Consider the following 7,795-nt stretch of genomic DNA (forward strand, 5'->3'; position numbering starts at 1 on the left):
CAGATGCGCCTTGATTAAATAGAGCATGCAGTAGAAAAATGGAAGAGTAGTCTTAAGAAGTTAAAATGCCATAATAATAACTACCACATTCTGAGTACCTAATGTACAATGTACCTAATTGTACAATGAATGTACAATTCATTGTGTTAGTTGCATTTACAGATATTATTACTAATCCTCATAGTAAGAGGTATGCCTTTTTAACCTCCCTTTTATAGATAAGGGAAAGGTAGTTGAAGCCCAGAAAGATACAGCAGATACAACTAGTTAAGATGAGGTCATACTGAAGTAGGTTGGGCTCCTAATCCAATAAGACTGTTGTCCCTATAAAAAGAATGCCATATGAAGAGATAGACATACACACACAAGGAGAACACCATGTGAACATAAAGGCAGAGATTGGGGTGATGCCTCCACAAGCCAAGGACCACCAAAGATTTCCAACAACCCACCAGAAGCTAGGAGGCATGGAACTTTCTCTCTCACAGCCCTCAGAAGAAACCAACACTGCTGACACTTTGATCTTGGACTTCTAGCTTCCAGAAAACTGTGAGAGAATAAATTTCTGTTGTTTAAGCCACCTAGTTGGTGGTACTTTGTTACAGCAGCCCTAGCAAACTAATATATAAGCTTCAGAGAACAGAAAAACATGAGATATGGAGATATTGACAAGAAGCTCAGTCACTTGTGAAATTAGGAAATAGGAAATGAACCTAACCCGGAACAGTTAGAACAGACACTAGGGTTAGAGAGGGGCCATCAACAAACTTGACTTGATCTTAAATTAATGAGTTGGATAAACTCATTCCAAGATCTGAGAGGAAGCAAAGCCTTCAGGTAGATTTAGGTGAGGGGAATCTGGGGACAGGAAGAAAGTCAGGTGTACTGTCAGTAAACAACACTTCCCTGTGACAAATTCATTCTTCTTACAAGTGTTTGGTCAATATATTTATTGATTCTCTGTGGTTACCTTGCCTACAAATGAAGGTCACTGAAAGGTTTTTGTGTATTTACTTGTTTTAAATATTTGATTACTCAAGGAAGTTAATTGGGTACCTCTATTCATTTTGCAAAAGTAGCAGCAGAACATGTGGTGATAGAATAGTGGCAAAGCAACTTGTCTCTCTTCTTTATGACTCTTTCTCTCCTATATCCATGAAGGATTCCTTTAAAAAAAAAAAAAAACGGCAGTACACTTCCTATATATAAAAATGTGCTTGGTCATCCTAGTAGCATTGGAATTGTACATTTTATTGGACAGCATTTGTGAATTTTTTTTCATTAGAATTACATTTCTTCTTAGAATTATACATCCAAGGAATTGGTTTCACCATTCTGCTGTGGGGGTAACAAAAAAATATATAAATAATTGGCTAATTTGCATGTAAATGCCAACCTACAGCATGTGCCAATATAGGGATGGGTCCCCACAAAGTTAAATGTAAACAAATGAAGTCTAGGCTTCATTTCACTGCCAAGTTTGAGTAGGTGATTATGCAATAACACTTGGTAAACAGAACTTCAATGACAATTTTTAAGGCTAGGAAAATATGCTAATGTTGTTAAAATATAGTCTAGTATTCCCATTTGTGTATATTTGAACTCTTATTTGTCAGTGGTGATCTTTCAACTCCTTGGTGGATCAGGAAAAGCCATATTCCAATTACTATATCTTTAGATTTATTTATTCTCCTTCCTCTCTCTCTCTCTTTCTTTCTCCCTCTCCCTCTCTCTCTCTCTTTTTCACTTTCTCTCTTCCTCAATAGTCTTTGAAGAATTAGGGCAATATGCTTCTTGATTCCAGTCTCTAAGCAGGTAGATGTTTGTTGTAATCACTGTTTCACTCTAGACTTCAAAGCCTAATCAGCAGAATAGGAAAGCTCCCCAACTTTTAAATTAGAAGACTATAAGCAAAGAAAGCCCTTAATTCTTTGTTCTCTTCAGCTTGGAAAAATAGAAAGATATTCTGAAATTTATTTTATTTTTGCTTTTGAGAGCTGTGCTGTATTACTTGTCACCTGACACTGTACAGAGGTTTACATTTTTTAAAAATTCCTTTTGAATTTGGAATGCGCAAAGACCAGCCATCAATAGAAAAAAGCCTCATTCTAAACATTTATTTTTTAAAATAGTTTTAGCGTCAGTTTTCTTTTAAAAGAACATTTTAAAAATCTCTGAGTTTATAAGATAATTATTAATTTTTCCTCCCACCCACTCCTTTACCCTGTTTCAATTCTCATCAAATCATGTGAAGATTCTCTCTCTCTTAAGGGGGAAATAACAAATAAAAATTAAAAGACCACATTCCTCCAACATTTTATCCAAGGAAGGGGTATCTCTATGTAAGAAGAGCCAACTGACCACATCACCCCAACTCTAAATCCTAGAAATTGACCTTTCCATCCACACCACCATTTTGAATTCTCAGAGGTCTACAGGTAAAGCTCCAACCCGATAAGACCAAATCCCTTTCCTTGGTTCCCTTTGGCTTGGCTAGGCAGGATGGAACCTTCAACACAACTCTATTAAATAGGAAGAGAAGAAGAAAAAGAAAATAAGTAGAGTACAAAAGGATAAAAACAATGCAGCAGTTTCTGACAGTCTTGTAGCCAGCTCGCTTTCTATCCTATTCCATCTGTACCCTCTCTATTAAGACATATACTGAGCCTCAAAGCCCTCTCTTAATAACTCTCACCAAGAGGTCATTTTAATCCTCTGTAAACTAGACTAAGCTAGACTGAGTGCCTTCTGCTTTCGAACTGTCATTGCTCCAGTTCTGGTAATGAAAAACTTTCCTTGTTCCCATTACAAAAACCTGCAGTAATCTCATCTTTCAAATGAGACCCTAATTCCTTACAAGGTGTGACTAAAAGTATAACCAAGGGCGGCCCAGTGATTAGGACTCCACGCTTTCACTGCCGACGGCCTGGGTTTGATCCCTGGTCAGAGAACTAAGATCCCACAAGCCGAACGACATGGCCAAAAAAAAAAAAAAAAAAAAAGCTTTAAAAGTGGAACCATATTTTATGAGACATGGTGTAAATTTAAAGTTTAAAACAAATTACCCTTCCCAACAGGAGACGTTTCTTTACACTACTCTTTGTTACTATATGAGGTAATAAACAGAGTGCCAAATCTGGAGTTAGGAGACCCAAGTTTGAATCCCAAATCCATCATTTATTAGTTGTTTCACTCAGAACAAGGTACATAACTTCACTAAGTTTCAGTGTCCTCATCTGGAGAATGGGGATAATAATGTCCCCTCACCACCTGCCTCATCATAATGTTCTACCAAAAAGATAATCAAAGATTATAAAGTTTTATAATTACAAAACTTTAAGCAAATGCAAGTTATTAGCACTACTGTTGTCTATAAGCTACCTTAAATAAAGTATTTTTAGAGGAAGACAGAGGAAAAACAAAGTAACAAATAAATATACAAATACTTAATCCAATAAAGCTCAGTTTTAGTATGGTATCACTCAGAAAGAAACAACAGTTCAACAACCAAAATAGAAATTATTGTGATAATAATAATTTTAAAAAATTTAAATCTTTACAGAAGTCTCTCAAAAATATCAATTTTATCCTAACGCATAGCAAAATTTCTTTAAGTTTTCTCTCTCCATCTCTCTCTATATGTACTTTTTACCTCCCTCAATTCTATCTCCAAACTGCTTTAAAAACTCAGAATAAATCTTTACCCCAAACCAGCCCATTCTGGTTCTTACTCCTTCCACTTTCTGGCCTATTATGTTATCCTTCCAATAACCATCTTCTCCTACCTGTTTATAGATGTTCATAGATGAGGAGTCATGTGACTCTCCTTCGGTCCACTGCCACCATTCCATCTGCATTTGTTATTTACTTTGACCAATTGTTCTTTTAGTTCTTCAGAACTTTTGGGTTGCCAAAGTTTGGTGGCTTGTTTAGATCACTCATTTGCATTATATTTATAAACTCTGTCTAGAAGTGAGATCACAAATTACATGGTCTACTCACTGTTACCCTTCCCACCCACGTTCGTGGTAACATCACCAGTGGATTACTGCATTTTTTTCTCCCTGAGCTCAACACACTACTCCAGACCAGTTGTTCTCAAACACTGATGTGCATCAGAATCATCTAGATGACCTATTAAAATAGAGATTACCTCAGAGTTTCTGAGGCAGTAGGTCTGGGGTAAGGACCAAGTATTTGCATTTCTAACAAGTTGCCAGGTGATACTAATGTTGCTGGTTGGTGGGCCACACTGTGAGAAACACTACTTCAATCAGTTACTACCATAACTGAACACAGTTGGCCCTAAGACGGACCCTATTTGCTATCACTTGTTAGGATACCTTATCCCCATGGGTCTTCAGAAGACAGGTAACTGCCCTCCAGAGCAGATGAGAACCCTTAACAGTTCATATTACAGGTATCCTATAAAAGCTCTCCTCCCTTTGATTCACAAAACTTCTGGTTTCTCCTTCCAAGATGCTTCTACTCAGTATCATGTATTCTCCATCTCATGTGCTTTGTCTTGGACTTAGATCCAGCTTTTTGTACTATGCCTTTGGACTGAATATGTGAACTATCAAGTTAATTTCCAATCTCACCTTTGATCAGAAGAAAGCAGTGAAGGGGTATCTGCTACCCTTAGAAGATAATTTGGACAGGAATCACAGGGTTTTCTAACAGTGGGTGGGACAGTACAAACAGTCCCCAGACTGACAAAGAAAAATTATGCTGGACTTTGCTTGCTTCTGTCCTATCAAGCATTCAATGTGGAAAAAAACCTAAATGGTTAAAACTTAGAAAACTAAATGTGTCACTCTTGTGGAGAAGAAGGAAATGAGGGGGAACACTCAAAGTTAGAGGGAATACTAAAGAGGTAATTAGTGTCTTCTCTCTGCTAAGCTGCAAATAGATAGCTGAGGACTTTTAACACTGCTCTCAAGCACAGATGCGCCTTGAGGTATACCCACCTGCAATGATACATGTACACAAAGAATAATCTTTAAAAAAAAAAAAAGCTATATCCAACAAAAAGTTAAACACACAAGGGGACTAACACACCTGAGTGTCTACTTTGTGCGAGACGGCTAAACAGAAACAGTTCAAGTACAGGCCAGACACAAGTGATAAATGACAACTGACCTGTTAAACTGGTGTAAACATCTATTGAATACAATTAAATAATTACCCAGAGGTTATCATTTAGCATACTGCGTTAGCCAAATCTCACACACAGTGTAATGCAGAGATGACTCAACCACATTCACCAAATATTTACCGAGTACCAAGCTGGCAAACATCAGTGTATAAGACAAAAAAAACCTGCCTTTACACAGTTTATATTCCAACTGGAAGAGACAGACAGTAAACCAAAAATGTAATAAATAAACAGATTGGCAACATTTGAGCCAAGATTTGAAGAAGGATCTCCAACATTGGTAACTTCCTCAGGTAACTTCTACTTTCACTGCCTTTTGTACACCTGGCTGAATTTACTGATGGCACCAGTGAATCTCTGCTGGCCCAGGATGCATGTTGGTTCACCATGGGTCTTTGAACAGGAAGACTGATTTAAACTCCTACAAGCTCCAGGAAGAAACAGGTCTGGCATTTGTGTGAGTGAAGCACTTGTCGCTTCCCCGTCCAGACTTTTAGATTTTCAAACTATTGTTTCTTCAAACTGTTGACTTATACTAGTTTGATATATTCTTTTGTATTTTATTATTATAAATCATAGTAGCAAGAGTTAAAGTTTATTGGGTATCAAGCTAAGTATCAAGCTTAGTATTGAGCACTGTATATATAGTATCTAACTTAATTCTCACAACAATTCCATGAGATAGAGAATGTTATTACTTCCATTTTACAGATGAGAAAGCGGAGGCTTAGCGAGGTTAAATAACTTACTCAAAATCACACAGATGATAAGTGCCAGAGTCAGGATTCAGTCTGTCTGACTCCAGAGTCATTTTAGCCTCTATTTAGTAACTAAATTTAGTACTGAATTAAATGTATTCTTCAATAGAAACTTTAAAATGTATGGTAAAGATTATCTAATTCAACAGTTTTTTGAAGACTTTGCTCCATCTTGGGTAATTCACATTCACAAAGAATGTGACATTTGTTCTTACAATGCTTCTGATTGATCCAGTGTTGTGGTTCTCCAAGTGGTTTTATTTTGCAGTAGAATTTTGTGGTTTTATTTAGCAGTAGAATCCTCTACCAAACAAGATCTTACAATAGAAGACTGAATCAGTCATAGTCCTAGCATGGAAAATTCAAACACAGATGGAAAACTCAAAAAGGGTGACTGAAAAGGGTTTAATGAATGGACTATTCACAAAAGACTGGATAGGGTAAAGAGAAACCAGCAAGGGATGGTAAAAATAACACAGGACTAACCACAGTGGAATGCAATGGCCACCCCTAGGCTTGAAGGGGCAAAGGAGAAGACAGAATGGTTACCAGAATCTGGCAAGAATTGTAGCTATGGGAAGGCACCAGCAGATAGGAGCTGTGGACTTTTATAGAGGAATGTAGCCATTGCCAAACCACAACCTAGAAGAGAAGGAGTCAGGGAAATAAACACCCCTGATTCCCTCTCCTCTGCCCTACAGTCTCCTACTGCTCCTCCCTTTGGCTGAACCCAGCTAGAGGGCAAGGAAGACCAGATGATGCAATCCATGGAAGTCAGCTTCTTGGGGGCAAAGAGCAAGATGGAGAAAGGCAGAGAATGGATTTAAACAGGCAAACAGAGAATATCCAGTGCAAAACCAAATATGCAAAACTCATAAAGCAGAGCTACTCTTGTTGAATTGGGTGGTGGCGGGGTGGGGGAGGGCGGTCTGCCAGCTTGCCTCTCTCTAATCTTGCTCATTGTGACCACAGCAATCTCTAGGGCACCTTTGTCAAACCCCAGTGCTCTGGTCTACTCCTTATGTTATAAATACCTTAGTCACAATAAACAACAGGTCTGTGTGCTTTGCAAAAATACAATATGCATGTGAATAAGATAACTTGGACTTACCATAGGATGATGAGGGGCACCAGACATGTCTCTGAAGGTTCAGGGTCCCAGGCTCTGAAAAGAATAGTCTGATTACACACATGATCATTCTGAGAGGCCCACGAATCTGGGAACCTGAGGGCTCAATGAAATGTCTATAGGTCCTCCAGCTGAAGAAACTCATATACCCCTGGACGGGCTTTGGTTGTAGGCTAAGGGGCTTCTTTTGAGTAGCCTCATTTGTCTTTAAGTAGAACCCTTCCAAAGTGATTCACATTTAAGTTTCATTGTCCGTCTGATGAGAGAGAGAACTTTATATCCAAATACACTGAAATGCGTAGTTATTCACAAGGGCAAATAAGGAGGTGAAAGAAAAGGGAGATGGGGTAAAGATACAGGGTCATTGGGAAGAGGGTTAGGTAGACAAGAGAACTGATTAATCAGAAAAATGACCACAGGGCTTCCCTGGTGGTTAAGAATCCACCTGCCAATGCAGAGGACACGGGTTCGAGCCCTGGTCCCAGAAGATCCCACATGCCATGGAGCAACTAAGCCCGTGCGCGGCAACTACTGAGCCTGCACTCTAGAGCCCGTGAGCCACAACTACTGAGCCCGTGTGCCACAACTACTGAAGCCCATGTGCCTAGAGCCCATGCTCCACAACAAGAGAAGCCACCGCAATGAGAAGCCCGCGCACCACAGCAGAGTAGCCCCCGCTCACCACAACTAAAGAAAAGCCCACATGCAGCAATGAAGACCCAACACAGCCAAAAATAAATAAGTAAATAT

Source organism: Grampus griseus (assembly GCF_964374135.1).
Source record: "Grampus griseus genome assembly, chromosome: 5".
Classification (NCBI taxonomy): Eukaryota; Metazoa; Chordata; class Mammalia; order Artiodactyla; family Delphinidae; genus Grampus; species Grampus griseus.